At 48.2% G+C, this 13,603-nt stretch overlaps 1 protein-coding gene across 1 annotated transcript in view; it reads right to left on the bottom strand.

Annotated features, from left to right (window-relative positions):
* Positions 1-10,057, bottom strand: part of smad5 (SMAD family member 5) — a 40,218-nt gene extending 30,161 nt beyond the window's left edge. The window contains exon 1 of the mRNA XM_078411424.1: positions 10,000-10,057. The gene's annotated coding sequence lies outside the window, so the exon portion shown is untranslated. The remainder of the gene's footprint in view (positions 1-9,999) is intronic.
* Positions 10,058-13,603: the final 3,546 nt, after the last annotated feature.

Genomic DNA, 13,603 nt, shown 5'->3' with positions numbered 1-13,603 from the left:
CCCAAAGACATACAGGTCTGTAGGTTAATTGGCCACCATCAATTGCCTGCCGCAAATTGCCCCCAGTATGTAGGGAGTGGATGCGAAAGTGGGATAATACGGAACTAGTGTTAACGGGTGATCAATGGAGACCATGGACTTAGTGGGCTGAAGGGTCTGTTTCCATGCTGTATCTCTATATGGAACATAGGCCTAGATGTACACCAATATTTAAAAGTAGGCAGGAAAGGCTTGAAAAACATAATCAGAGAGCAAATTCGTGAACAAATGCACTAACTCAGCTAATCAATATTTTAAGTGAACTTAGATTTGATCATTCTAAAAGATGCACCTAATATCCAAACCATCAGGGAAAAATTACACTTTATTTTATATTTTATATAGATATAAATAATTGTATATCTTCAGAGAATTGAAAAGATTACAACAATTTGGATATTGCACATCTGACATAAAACTAAAAAGAACTGGGAGTGCTCAACAGGTCACATGATATCTGTGGAAAATGAGAATGAGTGTTTCAGTTTGATGACCACAAATGGCTTATTTTGTAGAGACATGTTTTCATTCATTTAAATACAGCAATGTACATTAATGAGTGATAGTTGACCTCTCTGCAAAAATATGTGAATCAGAGTTCTATATCTCTGTACAGAAATTGGATGCTTGACTCACTAAACATGCAAACCCACCAATGAGCTTCTCTGCAGAACTCCCAATCCAGCCAGTCTGGTCTACATTAATTTGTAGACATCTATTGCATCCGCTGCTCTAGATGTCAACTTATTTATATCGGCGAAACCAAGCGCAGGCTCGGCGATCGCTTCGCTGAACACCTGCGCTCGGTCCGCATTAACAAAACTGATCTCCCGGTGGCGCAGCACTTTAACTCCCCCTCCCATTCCCAGTCTGACCTCTCTGTCATGGGCCTCCTCCAGTGCCATAGTGAGGCCCGCTGGAAATTGGAGGAGCAGCACCTCATATTTCGCCTGGGCAGTTTGCAGCCCGGTGGTATGAACGTCGACTTCTCCAACTTCAGATAGCTCCTCTGTCCCTCCCTTCCCCTCCTCCTTCCCAGATCTCCCTCTATCTTCCTGTCTCCACCTATATCCTTCCTTTGTCCCGCCCCCCTGACATCAGTCTGAAGAAGGGTCTCGACCCAAAACGTCACCCATTCCTTCTCTCCCGAGATGCTGCCTGACCTGCTGAGTTACTCCAGCATTTTGTGAATGAATCGATTTGTACCAGCATCTGCAGTTATTTTCTTATACTACTGGTTGCTCCACTGCGATTTCTCTTCGAGGTATGTCCACTTTGAAGAAGTTCTCCTCCTCTCTTCGACGAGTTTAGCAACATGCTCTCTCGCTGCTGCCCCTCTGTGATTTCTCCTGCCCTTCTACTCTACGACCACATCTTGACCCAGACTCGCTACCACAGCCACATCTGCTTCCTTGGGACTTGCCTGCGCCTCCATCTTCTGCCCCGTGGTTTCCAGGTCCGTTTCCAGACCTCCCAATTCGGACCCAACCCGGACTACCGTCTCCAACAGACCATCTCCCACTTCTCTGAGCAGTTTTCTTTCCATGCCCTGCGTTGTACCCTGGCTGGGATGCGCAGGCACCAGCAGGCCCTCTCTCTGACTCTCCCTTAGCTCCGGGCCTCACTAACCCACACCTGCAACGGGCCCCAACTATACTTCATCCTACGCCGGATCCACGCCCTCAACACTCGATTCTTCACCTACCTGGACTCCACGAAGGCTCGCAAACTATCCCGCCTCCAGACGGATGCCTCCACCGACACTCCTCGGCAGCGATTCGACCGCCCGCAGGCCCGCAACTCCACCGCTGGTCCGCACCGCCGGCTGGAACACCACGAGGCAGAGGCCCGCGGCGCCATTACTGCCACCAGGTGCAGTACCGCTCCTCACTGCCTCCCCGGGGCCGCCGACTGCCGAGGCCTACCTGAGGCCGTCACCACCGACCTCCACCGCCTCCCCGGGGCCGCCACCGCCGACTGCCGAGGCCTACCTGAGGCCGTCACCACCCACCGCCTCCCCGGGGCCGCCGCCGCCAACCTCCACCACTTCCCCAGGGCCGCTGACTGCCGAGGCCTACCTGAGGCCGTCACCACCGACGTCCACCGCCTTTCCGGGTCCGCTGCGACCACCGTCGACCTCCACCGCCTCCCCGGGGCCCCCCTGAAGCTTCCACCACCGCTGCCGTCGACCTCCACCGCCTCCCCGGGGCCGCTGCCGCCAACCTCCACCGCCTCCCCGGGGCCGCTGCCGCCGACGCCGACCTCCACCGCCTCCCCGGGGCCGCCGATTGCCGAGGCTTACCTGAGACTGCCGCCGCCGACCTCCACCGCCTCCCCGGGGCCGCTGCCGCCGACGAGCGAGGCCTCTGCACCGCCGCTGCCGCCCACGTCCTTCCCGACCCCTTCACCGCTGCCGCCGACCTTCCCGACCCCTTCACCGCCGCCCACGCCCTCCCCGGCCGTCCGCCGACCGAGCCGACCGCCACTTACCCGGGCTCCGGGTACCCGCGGGCCTCCCCCAGCGACCGTGTCGACCCACACCGCTCCACTGCCCAGCAGCGGGTCACAGCCGTCGCTGTACCCAGCCCCCGGGACCAACAACAGGCTGCAGCTCCACCCGGCTCACAGACACCGCGCTGGGCCCACAGCCCCCACCAGGCAGAGCCCTTCAGCACTGCTGGGTCCTACTGCCCACCCCCTACTACAGGTAACTGCAGCAGGGGCTCCACTGGGTCTCCCCCTTCCCCCTCCAGCCAGTTGACCCCAAGTACTCCCCACATCGGTCCTCATGCCCCCCTCTGCCCTGCTAACCCACCACCCCCCCACCATACATCCACTCCACCTGCCCCCCTGCCTCCATCCGACCCCAACCCCCACCATTGCCGGTTGTTCACCATCCCCCCTGACCTCCCCCTTTCAGACACCGAACGGTCAGTCCTCAGCAGAGGCCTTACCTTTGTTCCCCACCGCCCCCACATCAACGAGTTCCGCGTCCGCCATGACGTGGAGCTCTTCTTCCGCCGCCTCCGCCTCCGAGCCTTTTACCATGGTAAGGAGTCCCGACCCCCCACTGATGACCCCTTCTCCCGTCTCCAATGGACCCCCTCCTCTTGGACCCCCCTGTGTGGCCAACTACCCTCACTAGAACTTTTTATCTCAAACTGCCGGCGTGACATCAGCCGCCTCAAATTCTCCACTCCCCTGACTAACTCCAACCTCTCCCCTCCTGAACGTGCAGCCCTCCATTCACTCCGCAACAACCCGGACTTAATCATTAAACCCGCTGACAAGGGAGGGGCTGTGGTAGTCTGGCGTGCTGACCTCTACCGGACCGAGGCCAGACGACAACTATCAGACACCTCTTCCTACCTATCCCTGGACCATGACCCCACCGATAAACACCAGACCTTTATCAGCAGCACCATCACTGACCTCATCATCTCCGGCGATCTACCCCCCAGTGCCTCCAATCTCATAGTTCCCAGGCCCCGCACAGCCCGATTCTACCTCCTACCCAAAATCCACAAATACAACTGTCCCGGCAGACCCATTGTCTCTGCCTGCTCATGCCCCACCGAACTTATCTCTACCTACCTCGACTCCATCCCATCCCCCCTGGTTAAATCCCTCCCAACCTACATCCAAGACACCTCACACGCTCTCCATCTCCTCGATAACTTCCGGTTCCCAGGCCCCCACTCCCTCATCTTCACCATGGATGTCCAGTCACTCTACACTTCCATCCCCCACAAGGATGGTCTCGAAGCCCTCCGTTTCTTCCTCGACCGTAGAACCAGCCAATCCCCATCGACCAACACTCTCCTCCGCCTAGCAGAGCTGGTTCTTACCCTCAACAACTTCTCCTTTGACTCCTCCCACTTCCTCCAAACCAGAGGCGTAGCTATGGGCACTCGCATGGGCCCTAGCTACGCCTGCCTCTTTGTCGGGTACGTCGAACAATCCCTGTTCCAGACGTACACTGGCCCCATCCCCGAACTCTACCTCCGCTACATCGACGACTGCATTGGTGCTACCTCTTGCACCCATGCAGAACTCACTGACTTCATACACTTAATAATAATAATAATAATAATACATTTTATTTATATAGCGCTTTTCATATACTCAGACGCTTTACAGAGATTTTGAGAACATAGGGAAATTAATAAATAGATAAATAAGTAAATAAATAAATGAACAGAGAAAGGAGACAGTAGGTGAGGTGACCTTCAGTGGTTGAAGGCAGTACTGAACAGGTGAGACTTCAGCGATGTTTTGAATGTGGTGAGTGTGGGGGAGTCTCTAACGGTTTGGGGTAGTGAGTTCCATAGGGTGGGAGCAGCGATGGAGAAAGCCCTGTCCCCCCAGGATCTGAGTTTAGTCCGGATGTGGGGGGATAGGAGATTGGCAGCGGCAGAGCGGAGGGTGCAGGTGGGAGTGTGCCTGTGCAGGAGGTCGGTCAGGTAGGATGGGGCCAGGTTATGGAGGGCTTTGTAGGTTATGAGGAGGATTTTGTACTGGATTCTCTGGGGGATGGGGAGCCAGTGGAGTTTATAAAGGACGGGGGTGATATGGTCACGGATCGAGGTGTGTGTGAGTAGACGGGCAGCGGAGTTTTGAATGTATTGAAGTTTATTGATGATTTTTGAGGGTGCGCCATAGAGGAGGCTGTTGCAGTAGTCCAGACGGGAGGTGATGAAGGCGTGGATGAGGGTTTCTGCAGCTGTGGAGGAGAGGGATGGACGGAGACGGGCAATGTTTTTGAGGTGGAAGAAGGCTGTTTTTGTGATGTGTTTGATGTGTTTGTCGAAGGAGAGGGTTTGATCAAGGATGATTCCAAGATTCCGGATGCGAGGTGAGGTGGATACTGGGAGACCATCAATGTTGAGGATGAAGTTTTGGGTGGATTTGGTGAGCATTTTTGGACCAATGATGATGATTTCAGATTTGTTGCAATTGAGTTTGAGGAAGTTTGATTGAAGCCAAGATTTTATTTCAGTAATGCAGTTTGTCAGTGTAGAGTGTGTGGTGGAGGAGATTGACTTGGTGGAGATGAGGAGCTGGATATCATCGGCGAAGCAGTGGAAGTTGAGACCATGACGGCGGATTAATTGACCAAGGGGGAACAGGTAGAGGATGAAGAGGAGGGGGCCAAGGACTGAGCCTTGGGGGACACCTTGGGGGAGGGGAGCGGTGGGGGATTTACAGTTGTTAATGGAGATGAACTGGTGTCTGTCAGAGAGGTAAGATTTAAACCAGGATAGGGCTGTGCCGGTGATGTTAAGGGAGGTTTCAAGTCGGGTGAGGAGAATGGAGTGATTTATGGTGTCAAAGGCGGCGCTGAGGTCAAGTAGGATGAGGATGTTGAGGTTGCCAGCGTCGGAGGAGAGGAGAATGTCGTTTGTGATTTTGAGGAGCGCAGTTTCAGTACAGTGGTTTGAGCGGAATCCAGATTGGAAAGTTTCATACAGGTTATTGGTAGAGAGGTGGTATTTTAGTTGGGAAGCTACAGCACGTTCCAAAACTTTGGACAGAAAGGGTAGGTTGGAGATTGGTCTGAAGTTGTTTGGGGTGTCAGGGTTTAGACCAGGTTTTTTCAGAATGGGGGTGACAGCAGCGATTTTGAGGGATGGCGGGACGATGCCAGTGGACAGGGAGGAGTTTATTGTTGCAGTGATAAGTGGAGAGAGAGCAGGAAGGCAGGCCTTGACAAAGCTGGAGGGGATGGGGTCCAGAGAGCAGGTGGCAGTTTTTATTCCTGTGAAGAGGTCAGAGAGGTCGGTGGTGGAGATTGGGGAGAACTGAGGCAGGGGCTGACAGGATAAGGGGGGGCAGGTGGTTTGAGGGGGAGCAGGTGCGTTGGTGGTTAAGGTGCTGTAGATGTTGTCTATTTTGCTTTGGAAGAATGAAAGGAAAGTGGTGCATTTGTCAACTGTGAATGATTGGGAGATGGTGTCCAGGGGGCTGAGGAGTTTGTTTATTGTAGAGAAGAGTGTTTTGGGGTTTCCGGAGCCAGAGTGAATTATTTGAGAGTAGTAGGTGGAGTGGACATGGGAGAGGGCATCTTTATAGTGCTGTATGTGGTCTTTGTAGGCTTGGGAGTGAATTGTGAGACCTGTTTTGTTGCGGAGTCTTTCAAGTTGACGGGCATGAGTTTTCATCACGCGGAGTTCAGGGGTAAACCAGGGAGCAGAGTGGGTGAAGGAAACTGTTTTGGTTTTTATAGGTGCAAGCTGGTCGAGGCAGGAGGAGAGAGTGCGGTTGTAGTAGTCAGTGAGGTCAGAGGGGCTGTGGAGGTCAACGAAGGGAGAGGCGGACATTATTTCAGAGAGGGAGGATGAGAGCGAGGTAGGTGAAACAGAGTTCAGCTTGCGGAAGTTTATTTTGCGTTTTTGCTTTGGAGCTGGGGTGGGAATGTTGACGGACATGGTGATGGCTAAGTGATCAGAGAGGGTGGGGTCGGAGCCAGAGAGGTGATGTAGATTTAGTCCAGTGGAGCAGACAAGGTCCAGAATGTGCCCACGGTTATGGGTGGGAAAATTTACGTGTTGAGTGAGGTTAAAGCACTTCACCTCCAATTTCCATCCTGCCCTTAAATATACCTGGACTATCTCTGACATCTCCCTCCCGTTTCTGGACCTCACCATCTCCATCACAGGAGACAGACTAGTGACGGACATTTACTACAAACCCACCGACTCGCACAGCTATCTGGACTACACTTCTTCCCACCTGGTCCCCTGCAAAAAGTCTATCCCCTACTCCCAATTCCTCCGTCTACGCCGCATCTGCGCCCGGGATGAGGTGTTTCACACTAGGGCTTTCGAGATGTCCTCGTTCGTCAGAAAACGGGGCTTCCCCTCCTCCATTATAGATGAGGCTCTCACTAGGGTCTCTTCCACATCCCGCAGCTCCGCTCTTGCTCCCCCTCCCCCCACTCGCAACAAGGACAGGATCCCCCTCGCCCTCACCTTCCACCCCACCAGCCAGCGGATCCAACATATCATCCACCAACATTTCCGTCACCTACAACGGGACCCCACCACTGGCCATATCTTCCCATCCCCTCCCCTCTCTGCGTTCCGCAGAGACCGTTCCCTCCGTAACTCCCTGGTCCACTCGTCCCTTCCTACCCAAACCACCCCAACCCCGGGCACTTTCCCGAGCAACCGCACGAGATGCAACACCTGTCCCTTTACCTCCCCCCTCAACTCCATCAAAGGACCCAAACAGTCTTTCCAGGTGAGACAGAGGTTCACCTGCACCTCCTCCAACCTCATCTATTGCATCCGCTGCTCTAGATGTCAACTTATTTATATCGGCGAAACCAAGCGCAGGCTCGGCGATCGCTTCGCTGAACACCTGCACTCGGTCCGCATTAACAAAACTGATCTCCCGGTGGCCCAGCACTTTAACTCCCCCTCCCATTCCCAGTCTGACCTCTCTGTCATGGGCCTCCTCCAGTGCCATAGTGAGGCCCGCCGGAAATTGGAGGAGCAGCACCTCATATTTCGCCTGGGCAGTTTGCAGCCCGGTGGTATGAACGTCGACTTCTCCAACTTCAGATAGCTCCTCTGTCCCTCCCTTCCCCTCCTCCTTCCCAGATCTCCCTCTATCTTCCTGTCTCCACCTATATCCTTCCTTTGTCCCGCCCCCCTGACATCAGTCTGAAGAAGGGTCTCGACCCGAAACGTCACCCATTCCTTCTCTCCCGAGATGCTGCCTGACCTGCTGAGTTACTCCAGCATTTTGTGAATAAATTGATTTGTACCAGCATCTGCAGTTATTTTCTTATACTACATTAATTTGTGTTAATTTGGTTGGATCACTGCCAGGTGAGTGATATCTCAGCAACTGAAGGTTTTCAAGTGTAGCATAGGAAGGCTTTACATTGAATTGTATAATGTTAATGCTCAGGCAGGCCTTGAAAGAGCTTTACGTTCAAAAGCAGAGGTAAAAGCGAGGGAAATGTAAAATTAAATAGGAAAGTCAATACCATGTATTGTAGAGTGCAAGGTAAACACAAAATGCTGGAGCAACTCAGCGGCATCTCTGGAGAGAAGGAATGGATGACGTTCCGGGTCGAGACCCTTCTTCGTGTGACAATTTGGATTGTGAAAGACAGAATGCTGCAAGAAGGAAAGTGAATTTAACTTCAAATGCAATCAACATGGTTAATAAAGGGAAAAAGATGAAAAGTTATGAAAAGGTCTATCGTCTAAATTTAAGGACCATACCTAATGAGACATAATAAAGTGACATAAATGGAGATATATAGGCTTGCTGTTCGAGACGTTACTGCAGCACAACAACTGGCGTAGCCAATTTGATGCACTCCACATTATATCAACAGGCTGAGCATACTAGATGCAATATACCACAACAACATACTGGTTAATGTTTTAGAACTGGCCAGCGAAGATATCCCTGGGCAACTACAACACTAATATTTGTCAGGCAACATAACCATTAGCCTGGGTATAACTTATCAGAGGACAAATCCTAGCCTATTCTCAATCATCAACAGAACCAAAGACAACATCAACAATTACTAGCACTTAAACCACCAACAGCTAGCCAACCATTGGTCATTTTCAACTCTTGACAGAACATTCAGCTCCAATCTGAATTATGGTCAACAGAACCAAATTCCAAAGCAATTGTCACTGTTCTTGGCAAAATAACTATTCTTGATGTCATTATATCATCAAATGCCACAACATCCAGGAGACCCTCTGACTTGAACTTTAACTAGAGCAGACAAGAGCAAGATTGCCATATCCTGACAAGTGATTCACCACCTGGTGCGCAAAAGTCTTTCCACCATCTACAAGGAATAAATCAGGAGGGAGAAGGAATGTTTTTTCAAACGTCCGGCTGAATGCAGTTCCAAGAGCAGTCAATGAGCTCAACACATTCCATGAAATGATGGAAATCAAATTCTTGATTGGAACAGGTGTCAAGGCTTACAGGGAGAAGGCAGGAAAATGGGATTAGGAGGTGGAGATCAGCCATGATTGAATGGGGGAGTAGACTCGATGGGCCGAATGGCCTAATTCTACTGCTATAATTTATGAACTTGTAATTACCAAACCATTCATTTTCATTCCATCCACCACGCTAAATATTCATTTTCTGCATCATGGGTGGACGATAACTGTAGAATGCATCATGTCTGAAGAAGGGTCTCCACCTGAAACTTCACCCATTCCTTCTCTTCAGAGATGCTGCCTGGCCCGCTGAGTTACTCCAGCATTTTGTGATACCTTCGATTTGTACCAGCATCTGCAGTTATTTTCCTACGCTGTAGAATGCATCATCTACAAGATGCCATGCATGTTTTTCTAAACAACATTTGCCAGAACGTTGACTTCTAGATTATACAATCACCATCACCTGCAATTTAAACATTATGCTGGGTTGGAAAGGAATTATGGTAACTTAATTTGTAGGAAAGAACTGCAGATGCTGGTTTAAATCAAAGATAGACACAAAAAAGACATAGAAGACTCTATCCCCTACTCACAATTCCTACGTCTATGCTGCAGCTGCACCCAGGATGAGGTTTTCCATACTAGATCATCAGAGATGTCCTCATTCTTTAGGATACGGGGGTTCCCCTCTTCCATTATAGATGAGGCTCTCACTAGGATCTCCTCAATATCCTGCAGCTCCGCTCTTGCTCCCCCTCCCCCCCCATTCGCAACAAGGACAGAGTCCCCCTTGTCCTCACCTTCCATCCCATCAGCTGTCGCATACAGCATATAATCCTCCAACACTTTTGCCACCTACAATGGGATCCCACTACTGGCCACATCTTCCCATCTCCACCCCTTTCTGCTTTCCGCAGAGACCGTTCCCCCCACAACTCCCTGGTCAACTCGTCCTTTCCCACCCAAACCACCCCCTCCCCAGGTACTTTCTCCCGAACCGCAGGAGATGCAACACCTGTCCCTTTACCTTCCCCCTCGACTCCATCCAAGTACCCCGATAGTCTTTTCAGGTGATGCTGAGGTTCACTTGCACCTCCTCCAACCTCATCTACTGTTCCAGATTTCTTGCAGATTTCTTTCCTTAAGAAATTAACCAAATATATTTTTATAACACTCTGCTAATAGGGCCAGAGATATTTTTATTCTAGATTTAGTTATAAATTCCACCCAACACCTCTCCAGATAGAAAACAAGCAGTGGTTTAAGGTGGTGGCAATTACGGATTCCTAATAAATCCCAGAAATATCATCATCTTATAGATTACAAATTTAAGTTAACAGCACAAGAACAGGTTCTTCGACCCACTATGTCTGTGCTGAACATGATATCAAGACCAACTCTTATCTGCCTGCACATAATCCATATCCATCCATTCCCTGCACATCTATATGCCTATCCAAAAGTCTCTTAAATAACATTATCGTATCTGCTTCCATCATCACCCCTAGCAATACGTTCCAGGCACTCACACCTTCTGTGTAATAAGACTTGCCCTGCACATTACCTTTATCTTTGCCCCTCTCATCTTAAACTAGTATTTTGATGTTTTCATCATGAAAAAAAAGGTTCTGACTGTCAATCCTATCTATACCTTAATTTTATATACTTTCAAACCTCTCTCTACAGCTAATACCCTTTAATCCAGTCATCATTCTGGTACACTTCTACCTTTCCAAAGCCTCCACATCCTTCCTGTAATGGGACGACCAGAACTGGTTAAAGAGCATTAAGCTAATTCTAATTTCTCCAGCCAATAACTTCAAACTGCACTAATGTCTCCAAATCAGAACCCAGGCCTCTGGATCATTCATCCTCTTATGTAATTACTTTACTACCCTGGACTGAAGGCAAAAAAATTGTTATCTATCTTTCAAAATGCACTTGATGAAAGTAGCACACAGAAAGCAGTTAAAACAATAATAGCTCACATGGCAAGGGGCAAGATAAACAAAATGTTGTGTAAACTGTTTAAAGCACATTGAGTTTTCAGAAGTTAATATGCATACTGCAGGTCATGTTCATGTACTTTCTACAGTGCCATAGAGATGCACAATGTATCAGAAAGTTGTTTTCAATGTTTAAGCTTTACAAAGATAACTCCAAGCGAATCATTTCACAATAGGTATATAATAGGATTTTAATTCATGCTTTCAGCTTGTAAATTGCATGCAACCTCAATTTGCATAATGTATGCCAGACAGCTACAAGTTAAATTATGTTTTCAAAAGGTTCATTTAATCACTACTAATTCTAGGTCATATACAGCACTAAATAATATACACTAATGGAAAGCAATGTTGTCTTTATCACACAACTAACTTGCGACACTTGAAGTCTCGTGGTCAGTTTTGATCACCCTGCCCTTGGAAAGATGCAATTAAGCTGGTTAGAATGCAGAAAAGATTTACGAGAATGTTGCCAGGACTAGAGGGCCTGAGTTGTAGGACTTTATTTCTTGGAGCATAGGAGGCTGAGTGAGGGATCATATAGATGTGTAGAAAATAATGAGGGGAATAGATAGGGTGAATGTACAGAGTCTTTTACTCAGGGTAGGGGAATCAAGAACTAGAGGGCATAGGCATAAGGTGAGAGGGAGAATATAGAATAGAAAAATGAGGGGCAACTTTTTCCACAAAGAGGGTGGTGGGCAACTGGAATGAGCTGTCAGAGGTAGTAGTTGAGGCAGTTACATTAACAAATTTTAAAAGATATTTGGACAAGTACATGGATAGGAAAGGCTTAGAGGGATATGGGTCAAATAGGATAGCTTCGGTGGGGCATCTGGTCGGCATGGATGAGTTGGGCCACAAGACACATTTCTGTGCTGCACGATTCTTTAGCTAACTCCTGCAATTTAACTTGCGTGTGAAATCACTGGAACAAGACAAAACCATCACAAATGTCTCAACCTATGAAACTACTCATACATGTTCTGCCATTCAATAAGTTTATTCACCTCATACTTCACTACACTAAACCCCCCTATCACCATTACTTTGAGACCTGCAAATATTGATTTCCAAGTCTACACCAAGTTTCCACAGTTGTTGTGTACAGAATTGTACAGATTGGTGTAGTAATTTCTGCTCCGATTCTCAATCTGAAGAAGTGTCTGGACCCAAAACATCACCTTTTCCTTTTCTCCCCAGATGCTGCCTGACCCGCCGAGTTCTCCAGCATTTTGTCTATCTGAAGATTGTGACCATCTTCGATGTCATCTACAGTTCCTTCCTAAACATGCTTTCAAACTGCATACTGAAACTGCACATTAACTTTCAGTAATTCAATACAAAGACACCTGGGTCCCACTAAACATCACCAATCTCTCAACATTTATCCAAGATCCTATTTTATACCAAAGTGGACGAGCTTGCATCGTTCCACATATAGCATATGTCAAGTGTTTCCCCCTTCACTTAACTAGTCCCTCTGTCACTTACATCCTCGTCACCATCCACACTTCCATTTAACCTTCCATCAGCCACAAACCTGGATATATTACACATGATTCCCTCATCCACATCTCTGATAAAGATTTAAAAGCTGGGGCTCCAGCAAATGCGTATATTCACTAACCAAATCACCAATGTGCCTCAAGTTTTTCTTCTCCGTTAACACTGATAGGACATAAATCTCCAGATTAGAAAGCATAATCATAGTTTAAAAATGTGCAATTTCTATTCAATAATTCACTGCGTGAATACTTCTCGTTGCAACATACAAAATGCAAACAAATAGTGAACCTTGCTTGCCGCTGAGTAGGAACACTGCATCATGGTGTTTCTGTCACTCTTGCAAGTTAAAAATATAATTATATTCTTCATTCATTTGATTGGTTTACTCTTGTTCCAGGCCCAGAATCAGAATATTGGAAACATTTGCGCGATACCCCATGATTTCAGCTGTTTATCAAGACAAACAGAACATGCAGACTTCACTGAAGATGGAAAGGAGCTGGAGCAACTCAGCAGGTGAGACAGCATCTCTGGAGAAAAGGAATCGGTGCCGTCTTGCGTCAACCAGAGATGCTGTCTGACCCGCTGAGTTATTCAGGATTTTTGTGTCTATCTTCGGTTTAAACCAGCATCTGTAGTTCTTTCCTACACATGCAGACCACTGATTAGGTACTGATTGGGTCAACTCAAATTTATAAATAAATTGTACAGCAAATTTAGCCAATTTGCAAAAGAAAATGGAGCTAGCAAAATGGTAATAGCGAAGTGCCGAAGATCTTGGAATATTAAGTCCCTAATAAAAACAATTAAGCGAAAAAGAATGAAGGAGCTATGGGCAAAGGAGGTGGAGTGGCATCAAGGTGTACTGGACAATATAACTGCGGAACTAGAATACAGAGCTTATGTGCAAAAGATTTAATTATTCAAATTAAAGAATTTAACATGATTGAAATACCACAAAACCACTCCAGCAATTAAAATTATTCATTGAATGGATGCAACATTTTCAGATATTAGCATTACAGTCAATTACTGCTGGTATTTTTAAAGCTGCAACTCAGAATTCATTCAAACCCAGTCTTATGACAATTAACTTATTCTTGTATTCGAGCAATC

Source organism: Rhinoraja longicauda, chromosome 14, assembly GCF_053455715.1.
Source record: "Rhinoraja longicauda isolate Sanriku21f chromosome 14, sRhiLon1.1, whole genome shotgun sequence".
In the NCBI taxonomy this organism is placed as follows: Eukaryota; Metazoa; Chordata; class Chondrichthyes; order Rajiformes; family Arhynchobatidae; genus Rhinoraja; species Rhinoraja longicauda.
Note: the sequence above shows the minus strand (reverse complement) of the source record. Positions and strands in the feature narration are given on the sequence as shown.